General features: G+C 47.9%; 1 protein-coding gene across 3 annotated transcripts in view; it reads right to left on the bottom strand.

Moving 5' to 3' along the window:
- Positions 1 to 21229, bottom strand: part of TOGARAM2 (TOG array regulator of axonemal microtubules 2) — a 95852-nt gene that overhangs the window by 54523 nt on the left and 20100 nt on the right. The window contains exon 1 of one of the 3 annotated variants that reach the window (XM_077282105.1): positions 12673 to 12769. The exons of the other annotated variants lie outside the window; for them this stretch is intronic. The gene's annotated coding sequence lies outside the window, so the exon portion shown is untranslated. Of the gene's footprint in view, positions 1 to 12672; positions 12770 to 21229 lie in introns of those variants that run through there. 3 annotated transcript variants of the gene reach the window in all.

Genomic DNA, 21229 nt, shown 5'->3' with positions numbered 1-21229 from the left:
GACTAAGGGACCTTTATAAACACTTAGGAGCCTTTACAGGTGTTTTTGTTAATTATTTTAGTTTACTGAGATAATGACTTTTGGGTTTTCATTGGCTGTAAAGGCCCCGTCTCACATAGCGAGATCGCTAGCGAGATCGCTGCTGAGTCACAAGTTTTGTGACGCAACAGCGACCTCAGTAGCGATCTCGCTATGTGTGACACGTACCAGCGACCAGGCCCCTGCTGCGAGATCGCTGGTCGTGTCGGAATGGCCTGGACCTTTTTTTGGTCGTTGAGGTCCCGCTGACATCGCTGAATCGGTGTGTGTGACACCGATCCAGCGATGTCTTCACTGGTAACCAGGGTAAACATCGGGTTACTAAGCGCAGGGCCGCGCTTAGTAACCCGATGTTTACCCTGGTTACCAGCGTAAATGTAAAAAAAAAACAAAACAGTACATACTCACCATCTGTTGCCCGTCAGGTCCCTTGGCGTCTGCTTCCTGCTCTGACTGCCGCCGTAAAGTGAGAGCACAGCACAGCAGTGACGTCACCGCTGCGCTCTGCTCTCACTGTACGGCGGCACACAGTCAGAGCGGGAAGCGGACGGCAAGGGACCTGACGGGCAACAGATGGTGAGTATGTACTGTTTGTTTTTTTTTACATTTACGCTGGTAACCAGGGTAAACATCGGGTTACTAAGCGCGGCCCTGCACTTAGTAACCCGATGTTTACCCTGGTTACCCGGGTGCTGCAGGGGGACTTCGGCATCGTTGAAGACAGTTTCAACGATGCCGAAGTCGTTCCCCTGATCGTTGGTCGCTGGCGAGAGCTGTCTGTGTGACAGCTCCCCAGCGACCACACAACGACAAAACAGCGACGCTGCAGCGATCAGCATCGTTGTCTGTATCGCTGCAGCGTCGCTGTGTGAGACGGGGCCTTAAGCCATAATTATCAACATTAACAGAAATAAACACGTGAAATAGATCACTCTGTGTGTAATGACTCTATAGAATATATGATTGTCAATTTTTGTATTGAAGAACTGAAATATATTAACTTTTGGATAATATTCTAATTTTGTAAGAAGTACCTGAATATAGAACAGGTGTTAAAAGATGGACAGCCGATCTGTGACACGGTACAAGCCAAAAATACAAAACAACATATCTGAAATTGAAAGATGTGTAAAAATCTGATCATAACACACTCTATGATCTGTCTCTTTTGGGTATGTCTTCTGAGTAAGCACTTCTTATTACTTGGACCTAGCTTTTCTATTAACCCATCTTACTCCTTCATCATGTTTACATATGCCCTTAGGGTACCGTCACACATTGAAATTTTCATCGCTGCGACGGCACGATTCGTGACGTCGCAGCGTCGTATAATCATCGCTCCAGCGTTGTAGACTGCGGTCACACGTTGCAATCACGGCGCTGGAGCGATGCCGAAGTCCCCGGGTAACCAGGGTAAACATCGGGTAACTAAGCGCAGGGCCGCGCTTAGTAACCCGATGTTTACCCTGGTTACCAGCGTAAACGTAAAAAAACAAACCGTACATACTCACCCGTCGGTGTCCTTCAGGTCCCTTGCCGTCTGCTTCCTGCTCTGAGTGCAGCCGTACAGTGAGAGCAGAGCGCAGCACCGCTGTGATCTGCTCTCACTTTCCGGCCGGCACTCAGAGCAGGAAGCAGACGGCAAGGGACCTGAAGGACACCGACGGGTGAGCATGTACGGTTTGTTTTTTTACGTTTACGCTTGTAACCAGGGTAAACATCGGGTTACTAAGCGCGGCCCTGCGCTTAGTTACCCGATGTTTACCCTGGTTACAAGCGAAGACATCGCTGGATCGCTGTCACACACAACGATCCAGCGATGTCAGCGGGTGATCAAGCGACGAAAGAAAGTTCCATACGATCTGCTACGACGTACGATTCTCAGCAGGATCCCTGATCGCTGCTGCGTGTCAGACACTGCGATATCGTAACGATATCGCTAGAACGTCACGAATCGTAACGTCGTAGCGATGGAAATTTCAATGTGTGACGGTACCCTTACAGTGTTTGCTCCACTAATCCTCTCTCTCCTTCGCTATCACAAATCCCAGCACTCTCTAACCTAGTAATCATCTCCCCTTCCCTCTTTCTTACCTCCCCACCTATCCTCCTCTGCTAACCTGCTCCTCAACCTCAAATCTGTCCTAAGAAAACATAAAACAAGTCGGCCACTCTCTTTCTACCACCTGCTCTCTCTCTCTGCTTCTTCTCACCGCTGGAGACATATCTCCCATCCCTGGACCACCACATCTCATACCTCCCATTAATACTCCCTCCTATCGCTCCCTATCCAACATGAACTACCGCAATCTTTCCAACATAAACCCCGTGCCCCTGACGCCCACCCCCCTGCTCCCTCTCTCTGGAGCACTCTGGAATGCCCGCTCAATCTGCACTAAGCTTCATGTGATTCACGACCTTTTTTCTCTCTCGCAATCTTGCCTTCCTTGGCCTCACAGAAACATGGCTAACACCCTCTGACACAGCCTCCCCTGCTGCGCTGTGTTATGGCGGCCTCCACTTCACCCACACCCCTCGTCCCGGCAACAAACATGGTGGAGGAGTGGGTCTTCTCCTTTCTTCAAACTGCACCTTTAACCCAATCCCGCCTCTTCCCTCCCTTATCCTCCCCTCTTTTGAAGTCCATTCTGTCCGCATCTACTCTCCCTCCAACCTCCAAGTGGTCGTCATATACCGACCTCCAGGCCCGGACACTGCCTTTATTGACCAATTCTCCACCTGGCTTCTTCACTTTCTCTCAGCTGACATTCCCACCATCATCATGGGTGACTTCAACATCCCCATTGATACCCTTCAGTCAACAGCCTCCAAACTTCTGTCCCTTACTTCATCCTTTGGACTTACTCAACAGTCCTCCGCAGCCACCCACACAGACGAGCATACACTAGACCTGGTATTCACCCGTCTCTGCTCTCTATCTAACTTCACCACCTCCCCTCTCCCTCTATCCGACCACCATCTGCTCACCTTCTCATCCCTGTCCTCCTCACCGGTCATCTGTCATGGATCCCAATGGCTGGGGATCGCACTGGACAAGCAAAAACTACTCAAATAACGGACGAGCTCTAGGGTGATGGAACCTGGGCTGACCGCTGCCCTACTCCTGTCAAACACAACTAGAAATAGCCAGGGAGCGTGCCTACGTTGATTCTAGACGCCACGCGCCAGCCTAAGAGCTAACTAGCACTGCAGAGGAAATAAAGACCTAGCTTGCCTCCAGAGGAATGAACCCCAAAAGGTATAGTTGCCCCCCCACATGTATTGACGGTGAAATGAGAGGAAGGCACGCACATAGAGATGAAAATAGATTTAGCAAAATGAGGCCTGCTATAACTAGAAAGCAGAATGATACAAAAAGGGTCTGAGCGGTCAGCAAAAAACCCTAATCAAAAACCATCCTGAGATTACAAGAACCCATGTGCCAACTCATGGCACATGGGGAGAACCTCAGCCCACTAGAGCTACCAGCTAGCATAGAGTCATAATTAGCAAGCTGGACAAAAAACCAAACAACTGAAAAACAGAACTTAGCTTATCCTGAGAGATCTGGGAGCAGGTAGTCAGGAACCAAACTGAGCACATCTGAGTACATTGATAGCCGGCAAGGGAATGACAGGAAAGCCAGGTTAAATAGGAAACACCCAGCCTCTGATGGACAGGTGGAAACCAGAGACCGCAACCCACCAAAGTCACCCAGTACCAACCGTAACCACCAGAGGGAGCCCAAAAACAGAATCCACAACAGTACCCCCCCCTTGAGGAGGGGTCACCGAACCCTCACGAGAACCCCCAGGGCGATCAGGATGAGCTCTATGGAAGGCGCGGACCAAATCAGTCGCATGAACATCAGAGGCGACCACCCAGGAATTATCCTCCTGACCATAACCCTTCCACTTAACCAAATACTGGAGTTTACGTCTGGAAACACGAGAATCCAAGATCTTCTCAACAACATACTCCAATTCTCCCTCCACCAGCACCGGAGCAGGAGGCTCAACCGAAGGAACAACGGGCACCTCATACCTCCGCAATAACGACCGATGGAACACATTATGAATAGCAAACGATGCTGGGAGATCCAAACGAAAAGACACAGGGTTAAGAATCTCCAAGATCTTATAAGGACCTATGAACCGAGGCTTGAACTTAGGAGAAGAGACCTTCATAGGGACAAAACGAGAAGACAACCACACCAAGTCCCCAACAAGAAGTCAAGGACCCACGCGGCGACGGCGATTAGCAAACTGCTGAGTCTTCTCCTGAGACAACTTCAAATTGTCCACCACCTGATTCCAAATCTGATGTAGCCTGTCCACCACCACGTCCACTCCAGGACAATCCAAAGGCTCCACCTGACCAGAGGAAAAACGAGGATGAAACCCCGAATTACAAAAGAAAGGAGAGACCAAAGTAGCAGAACTAGCCCGATTATTAAGGGCAAATTCGGCCAGTGGCAAAAAGGCAACCCAGTCATCTTGATCAGCAGAAACAAAACACCTTAAATAAGTTTCCAAGGTCTGATTAGTTCGCTCCGTCTGGCCATTCGTCTGAGGATGGAATGCAGACGAGAAAGACAACTCAATGCCCATCTTAGCACAAAACGTCCGCCAAAATCTAGACACAAACTGGGATCCCCTGTCAGAAACGATATTCTCCGGAATCCCATGCAAACGAACCACGTTCTGAAAAAATAAAGGGACCAACTCAGAGGAGGAAGGCAACTTAGGCAAGGGTACCAAATGAACCATCTTAGAAAAGCGGTCACACACAACCCAGATAACGGACATTTTCTGTGAGACAGGGAGATCTGAAATAAAATCCATGGAAATGTGCGTCCAAGGCCTCTTTGGGATAGGCAAGGATAACAACAACCCACTGGCCCGAGAACAGCAAGGCTTAGCCCGAGCACACACTTCACAAGACTGCACAAAGGTGCGCACATCCCTTGACAAGGAAGGCCACCAAAACGACCTGGCCACCAAGTCTCTAGTACCAAATATTCCAGGATGACCAGCCAACACAGAAGAATGGACCTCGGAGATGACTCTACTGGTCCAATCATCCGGAACAAACAGTCTTTCTGGTGGACAACGATCCGGTTTATCCACCTGAAACTCCTGCAATGCACGTCGCAAGTCTGGGGAGACGGCGGACAATATTACCCCATCCCTAAGGATACCAGTAGGCCCAGAGTCTCCAGGAGAGTCAGGCACAAAACTCCTGGAAAGAGCATCTGCCTTCACATTCTTTGAACCTGGCAGGTATGAAACCACAAAATTGAAACGAGAAAAAAAACAACGACCAACGAGCCTGTCTAGGATTCAGACGCCTGGCAGACTCAAGGTAAATCAGATTTTTGTGATCAGTCAAGACCACCACACGATGTCTAGCACCCTCAAGCCAATGACGCCACTCCTCAAATGCCCACTTCATGGCCAAAAGCTCCCGATTACCCACATCATAATTGCGCTCGGCGGGCGAGAATTTTCTAGAAAAGAACGCACATGGCTTCATCACCGAGCCATCAGAACTTCTCTGTGACAAAACCGCCCCCGCTCCAATCTCGGAAGCATCAACCTCAACCTGAAAAGGAAGTGAAACATCTGGTTGACATAACACAGGAGCAGAAGAAAACCGGCGCTTAAGTTCCTGAAAGGCCTCCACAGCCGTAGGAGACCAATTAGCAACATCAGCACCCTTTTTAGTCAAATCAGTCAAAGGTTTAACAACACTGGAAAAATTAGTAATGAACCGACGATAAAAATTTGCAAAACCCAAGAACTTCTGAAGACTCTTAACAGATGTAGGTTGTGTCCAGTCACAAATCGCCTGAACCTTGACGGGATCCATCTCAATAGTAGAAGGAGAAAAAATGTACCCCAAAAAATAAATTTTCTGGACTCCGAAGAGACATTTTGAGCCCTTCACAAACAGAGAATTGGCCCGCAGGACTTGAAACACCTTCCTGACCTGTAGAACATGAGACTCCCAGTCATCAGAAAACACCAAAATATCATCCAAATACACAATCATAAACTTATCCAGATATTCACGGAAAATATTGTGCATAAAGGACTGAAAGACTGAAGGAGCATTAGAAAGTCCAAAAGGCATTACCAAATACTCAAAATGGCCCTCAGGCGTATTAAATGCGGTTTTCCACTCATCACCCTGCTTTATCCGCACAAGATTATACGCACCGCGAAGATCTATCTTAGTGAACCACCTAGCCCCCTTAATGCGAGCAAACAAATCAGTCAATAATGGCAATGGATACTGATATTTGACTGTAATCTTATTCAGAAGGCGATAATCTATACAAGGCCTCAGGGAACCATCTTTTTTTGCCACGAAAAAAAAAACCTGCTCCCAGAGGGGACGAAGATGGACGAATATGTCCCTTTTCCAAGGACTCCTTAATATAATTCCGCATAGCAGTATGCTCTGGCACTGACAGATTAAATAAACGACCCTTAGGGAACTTACTGCCAGGAATTAATTCTATAGCACAGTCACAATCCCTATGAGGAGGGAGCGAATTGAACTTAGGCTCCTCAAAAACATCCCGATAGTCAGACAAAAACGCAGGGACCTCAGAAGGAGTAGATGAAGCGATTGGAATCAGAGGTGCATCATCATGAACCCCCTGACATCCCCAGCTTAACACAGACATTGTTTTCCAATCCAGGACTGGATTATGAGTTTGTAACCATGGCAGACCAAGCACTAGTACATCATGTAAATTATACAGTACAAGGAAGCGAATCACCTCCTGATGAACGGGAGTCATGCGCATGGTCACTTGTGTCCAGTACTGCGGTTTATTCATAGCCAATGGTGTAGAGTCAATTCCCTTCAAAGGAATAGGAACTTCCAGAGGCTCCAGACTAAAACCGCAGCGTTTGGCAAATGACCAATCCATAAGACTCAGGGCAGCGCCCGAATCCACATAGGCATCGACGGAAATGGATGACAGTGAACAAATCAGAGTTACAGACAAAATGAACTTAGACTGCAGAGTACTAATGGCAAAAGATTTATCAACCTTTTTTGTGCGTTTAGAGCATGCTGATATAACATGAGCTGAATCACCACAATAAAAACACAATCCATTTTTCCGCCTATAATTTTGCCGTTCACTTCTGGACTGAATTCTATCACATTGCATAGTCTCAGGTGCCTGTTCAGAAGACACCGCCAACTGGTACACAGGTTTGCGCTCCCGTAAACGCCGATCAATCTGAATGGCCATAGCCATAGACTCATTCAGACCTGTAGGCGCAGGGAACCCCACCATAATATCCTTAATGGCATCAGAAAGACCATCTCTGAAGTTTGCAGCCAGGGCGCACTCATTCCACTGAGTAAGCACCGACCATTTCCGAAATTTTTGACCATAATCTTCCGCTTCATCATGCCCCTGAGAGAGGGCTAATAAAGCCTTTTCAGCCTGAATCTCCAGGTTAGGTTCCTCATAGAGCAATCCCAGTGCCAGAAAAAACGCATCCACACTGAGCAATGCAGGATCCCCTGGTGCCAATGCAAATGCCCAATTCTGAGGGTCGCCCCGCAGGAAAGATATTACAATCTTAACCTGCTGAGCAGGGTCTCCAGAGGAGCGAGATTTCAAAGAGAGAAACAATTTGCAATTGTTCCTGAAATTCAGGAAGGTAGATCTATCTCCAGAAAAAAACTCTGGAATAGGAATTCTAGGTTCAGACATGGGAGTGTGAACAACAAAATCCTGTATGTTTTGAACTTTTGCAGCAAGATTACTCAGGCTGGAAGCCAAACTCTGGACATCCATGTTAAACAGCTAAGGTCAGAGCCATTCAAGGGTTAAGAGGAGGTAAGAAGCAGCTAGACAGCAATTAAAGGCTAGGCAGCAAAACTCTGAGGGAAAAAAAAAAAAAATTTCCCTTCAACACTTCTTTTTCTCCTGCTTCAGCCCAAACAATTAACACTTTGTGGGCCGGCTATACAGTCATGGATCCCAATGGCTGGGGATCGCACTGGACAAGCAAAAACTACTCAAATAACGGACGAGCTCTAGGGTGATGGAACCTGGGCTGACCGCTGCCCTACTCCTGTCAAACACAACTAGAAATAGCCAGGGAGCATGCCTACGTTGATTCTAGACGCCACGCGCCAGCCTAAGAGCTAACTAGCACTGCAGAGGAAATAAAGACCTAGCTTGCCTCCAGAGGAATGAACCCCAAAAGGTATAGTTGCCCCCCCACATGTATTGACGGTGAAATGAGAGGAAGGCACGCACATAGAGATGAAAATAGATTTAGCAAAATGAGGCCCGCTATAACTAGAAAGCAGAATGATACAAAAGGGGTCTGAGCGGTCAGCAAAAAACCCTAATCAAAAACCATCCTGAGATTACAAGAACCCATGTGCCAACTCATGGCACATGGGGAGAACCTCAGCCCACTAGAGCTACCAGCTAGCATAGAGTCATAATTAGCAAGCTGGACAAAAAACCAAACAACTGAAAAACAGAACTTAGCTTATCCTGAGAGATCTGGGAGCAGGTAGTCAGGAACCAAACTGAGCACATCTGAGTACATTGATAGCCGGCAAGGGAATGACAGGAAAGCCAGGTTAAATAGGAAACACCCAGCCTCTGATGGACAGGTGGAAACCAGAGACCGCAACCCACCAAAGTCACCCAGTACCAGCCGTAACCACCAGAGGGAGCCCAAAAACAGAATCCACAACAGTCATCCATGTCCAGCAACATGCGCACCCCCGCAGAAACCTTGCACACCTAGACACCCACACACTCTCTGACTCCATCCTACCACTGGCATCCATATCCTCACTCCACAACACAGACACTGCCACTGCTTTCTACAATGCCACTCTTGCATCAGCTATTGACACGGTTGCCCCTCTCGTCCATGGCAGAGTGCGACGTATCAATAGACAACCCTGGCACAATAACACCACTAAAAAGCTCCGGCAAGTGTCCAGGGTTGTATTCAAACAAGCAACACTCGCTTTTAAATCTGCTCTCACCTCTGCTAAACAGGCCTACTTCACAACCCTCGTATCTTCCCTATCCTACAACCCCAAACAGTTATTCAAAATCTTTAACTCACTCCTCCGCCCCCCACTGCCCCCTCCAACCTCCCTCATCTCTGCTGAGGACTTTGCCACACACTTTAAAAATAAGATCGACCAGACAAGGCAAGTCTTTATTGTTCAACCACCACAACCCCTTTGTATACCAGACCAATGCCCAAACCCCATAACCTCCCTATCCAACATCACTGAAGGGGGGCTTAATTGTCTCCTCTCCAAATCGCACCTCACCACCTGTGCGCTCGACCCCATCCCACCTCCTCCCCAACCTCACCACCACACTTATCCCATCCCTAACCCACCTGTTCAACCTATCACTAACTTCTGGCACCTTCCCTTCTGCGTTCAAACATGCCACAATCACGCCTATCCTTAAAAAGCCAACCCTCGATCCAACTGCTATGTCCAGCTATCGCCCAATATCGCTGCTCCCATTCACTTCCAAACTCCTGGAGCAGCACGTCCACGCTGAACTTTCCTCCCACCTCTCATCTAACTTGTTGTTCGACAATCTACAATCTGGTTTCCGCCCCCATCACTCAACTGAGACTGCCCTGACCAAAATCACTAACGACCTACTTACCGCCAAAGCTACTGGACAATACTCTGTACTCCTCCTTCTAGACCTGTCCTGTGCTTTCGACACAGTTGACCACTGCCTCCTACTACAGATCCTCTCCTCCTTTGGCATCAAAGACCTCGCCCTATCCTTGATCTCCTCGTACCTTTCCAACCGCACATTCAGCGTCTCCCACTCCCACACTACCTACTCATCCCACCCTCTCTCTGTTGGAGTCCCCCAAGGCTCTGTTCTAGGACCCCTACTCTTCTGAATCTATACACTTGGCTTGGGACAACTGATAAAGTCCCATGGATTCCAGTACCACCTCTATGCTGATGACACTCAGATCTACCTCTCTGGCCCAGACGTCACCGCTCTGCTGTCCAGAATTCCAGAGTGCCTATCAGCCATATCCTCCTTCTTCTTCTCTCGCTTCCTCAAACTCAATGTGGACAAATCTGAACTCATCATCTTTCCTCCATCCCACAGATCTTCCTTACCTGACCTATCTATCGCAATCAATGACATCATGCTTTCCCCCGTACCGGAAGTCCGCTGCCTCGGAGTAACCCTTGACTCTGCCCTGTCCTTCAAACCGCACATCCAAGCTCTTTCCATCTCCTGTCACCTCCAGCTCAAAAATATCTCCAGAAACCGTCCTTTCCTCGACCGTCAATCTACTAAAATGCTTGTGCATGCCCTCATCATCTCCCGCCTTGACTACTGCAACATCCTTTTCTGCGGGCTCCCTGCTAACACCCTCGCACCTCTCCAGTCCATCCTTAACTCTGCTGCCCGACTAATCCATCTCTCTCCTCGCTACTCCTCTGCTTCCCCCCTCTGCAAATCTCTTCACTGGCTCCCATTCCCTCAGCGTATCCAGTTCAAATTACTAATACTGACCTACAAAGCCATCCATAACCTGTCTCCTCTGTATATCTCTGAACTAATGTCCCGATATCTTCCCTCACGTAATCTCCGGTCCTCCCAAGACCTCCTCCTCTCCTCCACACTTATCCGCTCCTCACCCAACCGCCTCCAAGACTTCTCCCGAATATCCCCCATCCTCTGGAACTGTCTGCGCCAACATGTCCGACTATCAACCACATTCGGATCCTTCAGACGGAACCTGAAAACCCTCCTCTTCAGGAAAGCCTACAGCCTGCACTGACCCCGCTGCCTCCTCACCACTGCCAAAGCTACCGCCTCACCAACACCGGAGCTCCTGCAACCCCCAACCTACTGTCTCCTTCCCCATAATCCTGCAGAATGTAATGGATATCACTGTTATTATGGGGGCACTGTGGATATCACTGTTATTATGGAGGCACTGTGGATATCACTGTTATTATGGGAGCACTGTGGATATCACTGTTATTATGGAGCACTGTGGATATCACTGTTATTATGGAGAGTGACATACCGGCTGGCTTGTCAAGGTAAGGAGGCTTATTCGCCGTACAATGCTCCTCTGGGAATTTAAATATGCAAATTGCCTCTTCTGAGAAAAAGAGGACTTAACTCTATAGCGCCACCTGTTTGGAAGTAGCTACTTCCAACAGGTGGCGCTATAGAGTTAAGTCCTCTTTTTCTCAGAAGAGGCAATTTGTTATTATGGGGCACTGTGGATATCACTGTTATTATGGGGACACTGTGGATATCACTGTTATTATGGGGCACTGTGGATATCACTGTTATTATGGGGGCACTGTGGATATCACTGTTATTATGAGGGCACTGTGGATATCACTGTTATTATGGGGGCACTGTGGATATCACTGTTATTATGGGGCACTGTGGATATCACTGTTATTATGGGGCACTGTGGATATCACTGTTATTATGGGGGCACTGTGGATATCACTGTTATTATGGGGGGCACTGTGGATATCACTGTTATTATGGGGCACTGTGGATATCACTGTTATTATGGGGGCACTGTGGATATCACTGTTATTATGGAGCACTGTGGATATCACTGTTATTATGGGGCACTGTGCATATCACTGTTATTATGGGGCACTGTGGATATCACTGTTATTATGGGGGCACTGTGGATATCACTGTTATTATGGGGGGCACTGTGGATATCGCTGTTATTATGGGGACACTGTGGATATCACTGTTATTATGGGGGCACTGTGGATATCACTGTTATTATGGGGGCACTGTGGATATCACTGTTATTATGGGGACACTGTGGATATCACTGTTATTATGGGGGCACTGTGGATATCACTGTTATTATGGGGGCACTGTGGATATCACTGTTATTATGGGGGCACTGTGGATATCACTGTTATTATGGGGGCACTGTGGATATCGCTGTTATTATGGGGCACTGTAGATATCACTGTTATTATGGGGCACTGTGGATATCGCTGTTATTATGGGGCACTGTGGATATCACTGTTATTATGGGGGCACTGTGGATATCGCTGTTATTATGGGGCACTGTAGATATCACTGTTATTATGGGGGCACTGTGGATATCGCTGTTATTATGGGGCACTGTGGATATCGCTGTTATTATGGGGACACTGTGGATATCACTGTTATTATGGGGGCACTGTGGATATCACTGTTATTATGGGGCGCTGTGGATATCACTGTTATTATGGGGCACTGTGGATATCACTGTTATTATGGGGGCACTGTGGATATCACTGTTATTATGGGGGGCTCTGTGGTTGTTGCTATGAGGGCACTGTGGCATGTGGGATTATGGGACACTGTGGTTGTCACTGTGCTGTGGTTACCGTGACTGCAGTAATGGGGGGACATGAGGTGCGTTTGGGCCTTTTACCTATTCCGCCGTTACCCTGGGTATGTTCTTTCTCCCCGCCGTTTCTTAGAAGGACACAGTGGCTCCTCGTTAGCGCCATTGTGTTGTGGTGCGGCAGTAAACATGTCATTAAGTCATTACTGATAATTATACAAATGGCCTCAGCCATTACCTGTAACCTAGATCTCATTTCTCATGTATGGGGAGGCTATGGAAATTCCCGGCTGTAATAACCCGCGATTACAGTGTGAGCGTGTGTTGTAATGCCGTCATAGCACGAACGGCCCGAGGATTCCCTGCACAAAACCCTTCATTATCGAGAAATAAGACACCGCGAGCTAAAGATCTATTTCTATGGAAGTATATGGACGGTAAATGCGTTTTCTATGAAGCTATTAGTTATTTCTGTGTCTGGAATATCCAAAATGGCCGCCATTGTAACGGCCAGAAGGCCGTGGTACACGAAGCAGCCTCATACCTTCCCTAGTAAGCTATTATAGTATGTGGGGCAGCTTTTTTAAGTAAATGGACAGATTAAGCTAATATGTCTTTACATTAAACCTGTCTTTATTACCCATAGCAACAACAGCACAGTGTTTATTTTACCAGGGCAACCAATCAGAGCTCAGTTTTCATGCTACCAGAGCAGTTTAAGAAATGAAAGCTGCTCTGTGATTGGTTGCCATTGGAGACAAAGACGGTCTTTCATTCAGACAGTTTTGAGGCCTACGGATTCATCGATCGAGTGATTCCAAGATTCCTACTAGAATCACGTGATTCGTAATGCAGGTTTCGATGCAGTTTTCAGTTATTATTATTATTATTTATTGTTATAGCGCCATTTATTCCATGGTGCTTTACAAGTGAGGAGGGGTATACATAATAAAAACAAGTACAATAATCTTGAACAATACAAGTCATAACTAGTACAGGAGGAGAGAGGACCCTGCCCGCGAGGGCTCACCGTCTACAAGGGATGGGTGAGGATACAGTAGGTGAGGATAGAGCTGGTCATGCAGCGGTTTGGTTGATCGGTGGTTACTGCAGGTTGTAGGCTTGTCGGAAGAGGTGGGTCTTCAGGCTCTTTTTGAAGGTTTCGATGGTGGGCGAGAGTCTGATGTGTTGTGGTAGAGGGTTCCAGAGTAGGGGTGATACGCGAGAGAAATCTTGTATACGATTGTGGGAAGAGGAGATAAGAGGGGAGTAGAGAAGGAGATCTTGTGAGGATCGGAGGTTGCGTGTAGGAAAGTACCGGGAGACGAGGTCACAGATGTATGGAGGAGACAGGTTGTGGATGGCTTTGTACGTCATGGTTAGGGTTTTGTACTGGAGTCTCTGGGCAATGGGGAGCCAGTGCAGGGATTGACAGAGGGGAGAGGCCGGGGAATAGCGGGGGGACAGGTGGATTAGTCGGGCAGCAGAGTTTAGAATAGATTGGAGGGGTGCGAGAGTGTTAGAGGTGAGGCCACAGAGCAGGAGGTTGCAGTAGTCAAGGCGAGAGATGATGAGGGCATGGACTAGGGTTTTTGCAGATTCTTGGTTGAGGAATGAACGGATTCGTGAAATATTTTTGAGTTGAAGGAGGCAGGAAGTGGAAAGGGCTTGGATATGTGGTTTGAAGGAGAGATCAGCGTCAAGGATTACCCCGAGGCAGCGAGCTTGTGGGACTGGGGAGAGTGGGCAGCCATTTACTGTAATGGATAGGTTCGTTGGGGGGGGGTCGCGTGAGATGGGGGAAAGATGATGAATTCTGTTTTGTCCATGTTAAGTTTTAGAAATCTAGCGGAGAAGAAGGATGAAATAGTGGACAGACATTGAGGGATTCTGGTTAGTAGGGAGGTGATATCTGGTCCAGAGATGTAGATCTGTGTGTCATCAGCATAGAGGTGATACTGAAAGCCGTGAGATTCTATGAGCTGTCCCAGGCCAAAGGTGGAAATGGAGAAGAGCAGGGGCCCTAGGACTGAACCTTGTGGGACTCCGACAGATAGGGGGCGAGGTGAGGAGGTGGTGTGTGAGTGGGAGACGCTGAATGTCCGGTCTGTTAGGTATGTATGTCAGTTGTGACACTTTCTTTTTTTAATATATACTGTATCCTTTTTAACAACCTCCCATTGATGATAACTCCATCCAACATCAGACATAACATTATGCCCTACGTCTGGTGAGGGTGTATGGAGCGGGCTGACGAGTTGGGTCCCAACTGGGTGTATATACAGTGGGTACGGAAAGTATTCAGACCCCTTTACATTTCACTCTTTGTTTCATTGCAGCCATTTGGTAAATTCAAAAAAGTTCATTTTTTCTCATTAATGTACACTATGCACACCATCTTGACTGAAAAAAAAAAAACAGAAATGTAGAAATTTTTGCAAATTTATTTAAAAAGAAAGCCTGAACTATCCCCTGGTCATAAGTATTCAGACCCTTTGCTCAGTATTGAGTAGAAGCACCTTTTGAGCTAGTGCAGCCATGAGTTTTCTTGGGAATGATGCAACAAGTTTTTCACACCTGGATTTGGGGATCGTCTGTCATTCTTCCTTGCAGATCCTCTCCAGTTCCGTCAGGTTGGATGGTGAACATTGGTGGACGCCATTTTCAGGTCTCTCCAGAGATGCTGCATTGGGTTTAGGTCAGGGCTCTGGCTGGGCCGGTCAAGAATGGTCACAGAGTTGTTCTGAAGCTGCTCCTTTGTTATTTTAGCTGTGTGCTTAGGGTCATTGTCTTGTTGGATGGTGAACCTTCGGCCAAGTCTGAGGTCCAGAGCACTCTGGAAGAGGTTTTCATCCAGGATATCTCTGTGCTTGGCAGCATTCATGTTTCCTTCAATGACAACCAGTCATCCTGTCCCTGCAGCTGAAAAACACCCCCATAGCATGATGCTGCCACCACCATGCTTCACTGTGGGGATTGTATTGGGCAGGTGATGAGCAGTGCCTGGTTTTCTCCACACATACCGCTTAGAATTATCACCATCTTCATCTCATCAGACCAGAGAATCTTATTTCTCATAGTCTGGGAGTCCTTCATGTGTTTTTTTAGCAAACTCTATGCGGCTTTCATATGTCTTGCACTGAGGAGAGGCTTCCGTCGGGCCACTCTGCCATAAAGGCCCGACTGGTGGAGGGCTGCAGTGATAGGTGACTTTGTGGAACTTTCTCCCATCTCCCTACTGCATCTCTGGAGCTCAGCCACAGTGATCTTGGGGTTCTCCTTTACCTCTCTCATCAAGGCTCCTCTCCCACGATTGCTCAGTTTGGCTGGATGGTCAGGTCTAGGAAGACTGTGGAGACCTGGGTGTCGTAACCAGTGCCTTCCCCCCTCCCATCAATCCCGTAATGAAACACACGCAGTCCTAGGTGGGTTGAACAGGTCGGTCACAGTTTATTCATTAAATAAGCTGAGAAGGGCAATTACATATCGTAACGGCCGCTCGCGCTGAGCTCCTGTCCGTGATCGACAGGGGAATTGGACCAACGAGCGACTACGACCTTTGCCCTCCTCCGCTTCTTCCGCTGTGACTTAATAAAGGTTACCAGAGTTAGTTATATCACATACGTATGTACATTTTTTTATTTTTTTTTTTAACGTAAAATATTACAATAGCATTTACAAATCTACATCATCCCGCAGGTTAGTATCATCTTTAGCCTTTAAAAAGGGAGGGAGGGTGGGACAATGCTTCCAGGTGTCCGCCGGGAGGAAAAGAGAAAGTTCCCGGCCGGACACCTGGATTTAACCCCTGTAGGAGTGGCCGTAGGACCCCTCCCCTCCAGTGAACACTGGCCGGCTGGGGGTCTTCCAATTAGTGCATCACTAAAGGGGAGTGATGCCAGGGGGGAACTGGCACTGACAACCTTTCCGTGCTGCTCTCTATGGGTGCTCCCCAGTCAGAGACGCGCACCTTATACAGTACCGCGTCTGCCAGACTGTGGAGACCTGGGTGTCGTAACCAGTGCCTTCCCCCCTCCCATCAATCCCGTAATGAAACACACGCAGTCCTAGGTGGGTTGAACAGGTCGGTCACAGTTTATTCATTAAATAAGCAGAGAAAGGCAATTACATATCGTAACGAGCGGCTCGCGCCGAGCTCCTGTCCGTGATCGACAGGGGAATTGGACCAACGAGCGACTACGACCTTTGCCCTCCTCCGCTTCTTCCGCCACGGAGGATCCCGTGTATTACCTACGCGGGACTCCGACCCCACCCAACACTTTTAGGGCCTGTTCAACCCCGTCCTGTAAACCAGACAGAAAAATATCGAGGCCAATGTCTGTTAGGTGAACTCCGTCCGGTCTTAATTGTGGCGTGTTTTTCTTTTGTAGGTATTGGTGATGAATCGCGATACCGCCTCTTCCTCTCACATATTTTCCGATCCGAGCATTGAATTTCACCCTTGTGCTCTATGGCTTTTTTATCTCTTGCACCACGCCATTCGGCCCGTGGTGTTATCTCCGACCACACCAGAATCATGTTCCTGAACAGACTGCTGAACTGTTCCGTATCCGTTGTCACCCATTTGTACAATTCGGCCACCTTTTGTTTGCCCAGGTCATTGCCACCCGCGTGTAACACCAATATCACCGGGCGTTCCGACATCCTTGCTAAGCCCACCATCTCCTTGAACACCTGTTTCCACCGGAGGCCTCTGATACCCCTCCAGTTAACTTTTATTCCCGGGATGTAGAGATTTGTTCCTCCTGGCCGCAGTTTGGCCCTCTTTTCGGCCCAGTGTACGTAGGAATCTCCTACCACCCAAACTTCAACCCCTGTAAGAGACAACACATGTTAATTAAGCAAGTCGGGTCTATGTATCTGGCGAAGCATGCGGACTTCCAACGACCCATTCTCTGAACTTCGGCCTCTGACACTCCTGCCCTAGCTGCCTCTGTGGCCGCCCCTATCCGGAAAGAATGTGTTCCGTACTCCTTTGGATTTGCGCCGGTTTTTTTCAAGCATAGCTTGAACATTGCCTGGAATTGGTACTTGGTCAGAGGGGACCCGTCTGTATGAGTGAAGAAAAATCTACCAGCGTGTCTTATTACGGCGTATGTTTTAACCATTTTTAGTGGGCAAGCTGGGCCCTCTGTAGAGTTAACCAGGACCCATGTGCCTCTACCGGTGGGATCGCATTTGGATTTTCTAACCCTGATGCGCAGGAAGTCGCTGCATATAACTATGTCCTCGTTAATTAGGCCTCCTTCCGACGCGTTTTTTGACCGCGGTAGCAATTCGCATTTTCAGGTCTCTCCAGAGATGCTCCATTGGGTTTAGGTCAGGGCTCTGGCTGGGCCGGTCAAGAATGGTCACAGAGTTGTTCTGAAGCCACTCCTTTGTTATTTTAGCTGTGTGCTTAGGGTCATTGTCTTGTTGGATGGTGAACCTTCGGCCAAGTCTGAGGTCCAGAGCACTCTGGAAGAGATTTTCATCCAGGATATCTCTGTGCTTGGCAGCATTCATGTTTCCTTCAATGACAACCAGTCATCCTGTCCCTGCAGCTGAAAAACACCCCCATAGCATGATGCTGCCACCACCATGTTTCACTGTTGGGATTGTATTGGGCAGGTGATGAGCAGTGCCTGGTTTTCTCCACACATACCGCTTAGAATTATCACCATCTTCATCTCATCAGACCAGAGAGTCTTATTTCTCATAGTCTGGGAGTTCTTCATGTGTTTTTTAGCAAACTCTATGCGGCTTTCATATGTCTTGCACTGAGGAGAGGCTTCCGTCGGGCCACTCTGCCATAAAGGCCCGACTGGTGGAGGGCTGCAGTGATAGGTGACTTTGTGGAACTTTCTCCCATCTCCCTACTGCATCTCTGGAGCTCAGCCACAGTGATCTTGGGGTTCTCCTTTACCTCTCTCATCAAGGCTCCTCTCCCACGATTGCTCAGTTTGGCTGGACGGCCAGGTCTAGGAAGACTTCTGGTGCTCCCAAACTTCTTCCATTTAAGGATTATGGAGGCCACTGTGCTCCTACGAACCTTGAGTACTGCAGAAATTCTGTTGTAACCTTGGCCAGATCTGTGCCTTGCCACAATTCTGTCTCTGAGCTCCTTGGCCAGTTCCTTTGACCTCATGATCCTCATTTGGTCTGACATGCACTGTGAGCTGTGAGGTCTTATATAGACAGGTGTGCGCCTTTCCAAATCAAGTCCTATCAGTTTAATTAAACACAGCTGGACTCCAATGAAGGAGTAGAACCATCTCAAGGAGGATCATAAATTGCCAGCATGTGACTTAAATGTGAGTGTCTGAGCAAAGGGTCTGAAGACTTATGACTATGTGATATTTACATTTTTATTTTTTATTATATTTGCAAAAATTTCTACATTTCAGCTTTTTTCAGTCAAGATGGGGGCAGAGCAAAAATGAACTTTTTTGAATTTACCAAATGGCTGCAATGAAACAAAGAGTGAAAAATGTAAAGGGGTCTGAATACTTTCCGTACCCACTGTACATTATATATACCGTATATATATATATATATATATATATATATATATATATATATATATATAACACAATAAGTACCAGTGTCATAAGGTGCACAAATAATGTCGCCATTGTGAGATAGCGCTCACTGCATGTGTTGGGGGACACTCGCTTGGCAACGAGATAAATGCGCATGGGCACGGTTTTTAACACAAAACAGTCTATCCAGTTTATTCATGTATCATAAACCGCAACCACGAACAGTTCATTACATCACTTCATATACGGCTTCATCTCATAGACACTAAACATGCTGGATCTTACTTTGTCCAGTTGCCATGGGTGACCGCATGCCGCACAGTTCATTAGTTCATGGAACACAATAAGCACCAAGAGTCTGTGGAGGTACCTTACGGGAGCTCCTGCTCCACCCGCTGACTCCTTGTCAGTTCTCTCTATCCTCTGGAAATCTGCCGTACAGGGATCACCAACTTGCCTGGCAGGCACACATCAGTCTGTCCAGACCCACCGAGGGACGGTAGCTTCCCCAACACAGTAGCTGTCACCGGCCCTGCAGATCCATGGCCTCACCTCGTGCTCTTCAGGGATCCAGTCCACACTCTGGACCTCCCAACACCCAGGGCTTCAGCTCCACAGCCTCTCAGTGCGCTATTCAGGGATCCAAACCTACTCCCAGGATCTCCCAACACACAAGCCTTCAGTGCCAAAGCCCCACCACGTGCTATTCAGGGTGATATCACTCCCAACACATAGGCTTCCAGGACCTTGCACATGGACCAAACAGATCCATCCACTCAGAACCATGTGACCACACCATGGTCACATTATAAACCTGCAACCTCACCCCCTGAGTGGGAGGTGTGTGTGGTTAGCCAGTCCCACCCAGCTCTCCGACTAACCTTGCAAGCCTCCCTATTATAAACAAACACAAATACTTGAGGGACTACAGGTCCCAGCACAACCTTACTTCAGGCTTAGAGCGCAGACTCCTTCTGCGACACATACCGGCCATTTACAATCCTGCCGGTCACTGTTTCACCATCATAATCACAGATACGCCTCCATGCATATCCCGAGGAGACCATGCAGCGCCCCCTACCTGTAACAGGGGTCACTGTATCACACCACACAGTGCCCAATAACAACACCATAAATACTAGCGTCATAAAGTGCACAAATAATATCTACAAAGGTGATGTGAAGGGGGCACATACTTTTCTCCCTACCTGTAAGTGCAGAGGAGGCCATGTCTAATAAGAGAAATATCTGCATAAGGCTGGTTTCACATTTGCGGTTGTGTCCGCAGCGTTTCGGCCGCATACATCCGCATGCGTCATGTTTTCCTATCTTTAACGTTGTGGACGCAGGTACGTGCGTTTGTATGCTTTCGACTGCGTTTTGACTACGCATGCGTCGTTTCGGCTTGTGCGGCTGGGCGCGGCTAACGCAACATGTTGCAATTCTGGAGGCAGCAAACTTCCGTCAAATATGCGCAGGCATGCGCATGCGGATGAGTGCGTTAAAAAAAAACGCACTACTGTCTGTGGGAACGCATGTCTTTGCGTACGCATGCGTTCGATGCGCTTACGTACTTCGGACTGCGCATGTCCAGGAACTGATTTAGACACGCCCATTGAGACACGCCCTCCTGGAAATATCAAACGCATGCGCAGGAAAAGCGCAAGCGCATGTAAAAACAAACGCTGCATTTTTTTGCCGTCATGCGTAAGCTGATGCAGATAAAAAGCGCTGCGTTATCATGCGTTTTTCCATGTGTTTGTGGTTGCGGACAATAACCGCAAATGTGAAACCAGCCTTAGGACACCTATTAGACATGGCCTCGCTCCTGTGTTCTCTATGACAGCCATTGGCAGGCGGCAGCTTATCTCTGGGGGAACAGTGGGATCAGCAGATCGAAATTTAAACATGTCAGATCCTTATCTCTCGACAATCAATTGTCCGGGGATCCCATACACATTAGACGTTGGGCAGAACACGTCATTATTGGCAGACATTATTCTAATGTGTAGGGGGGACTTCTCGTTAGATCCCCCTCTGTGGTGACTTTGGTTATTGGATATTATTTTTGGATATTCCCCATTACCCTGTAGACTGTAAGCTCATGAGGGTCTTCTCCCCCTGTACCAGTCTGTCACTGATTGTTACTGAATTTTAGATATGTATTATATGTACCGGTATGTCACCCTCTTCACATCAGCACCATGGAATCAACAGGGCTTTAATAATAATCTTCATCATCATCATCATCAT

This window comes from Ranitomeya variabilis, chromosome 2 (genome assembly GCF_051348905.1).
Source record: "Ranitomeya variabilis isolate aRanVar5 chromosome 2, aRanVar5.hap1, whole genome shotgun sequence".
Lineage (NCBI taxonomy): Eukaryota > Metazoa > Chordata > Amphibia > Anura > Dendrobatidae > Ranitomeya > Ranitomeya variabilis.
This window is presented reverse-complemented; position numbering and strand designations above follow the sequence as displayed.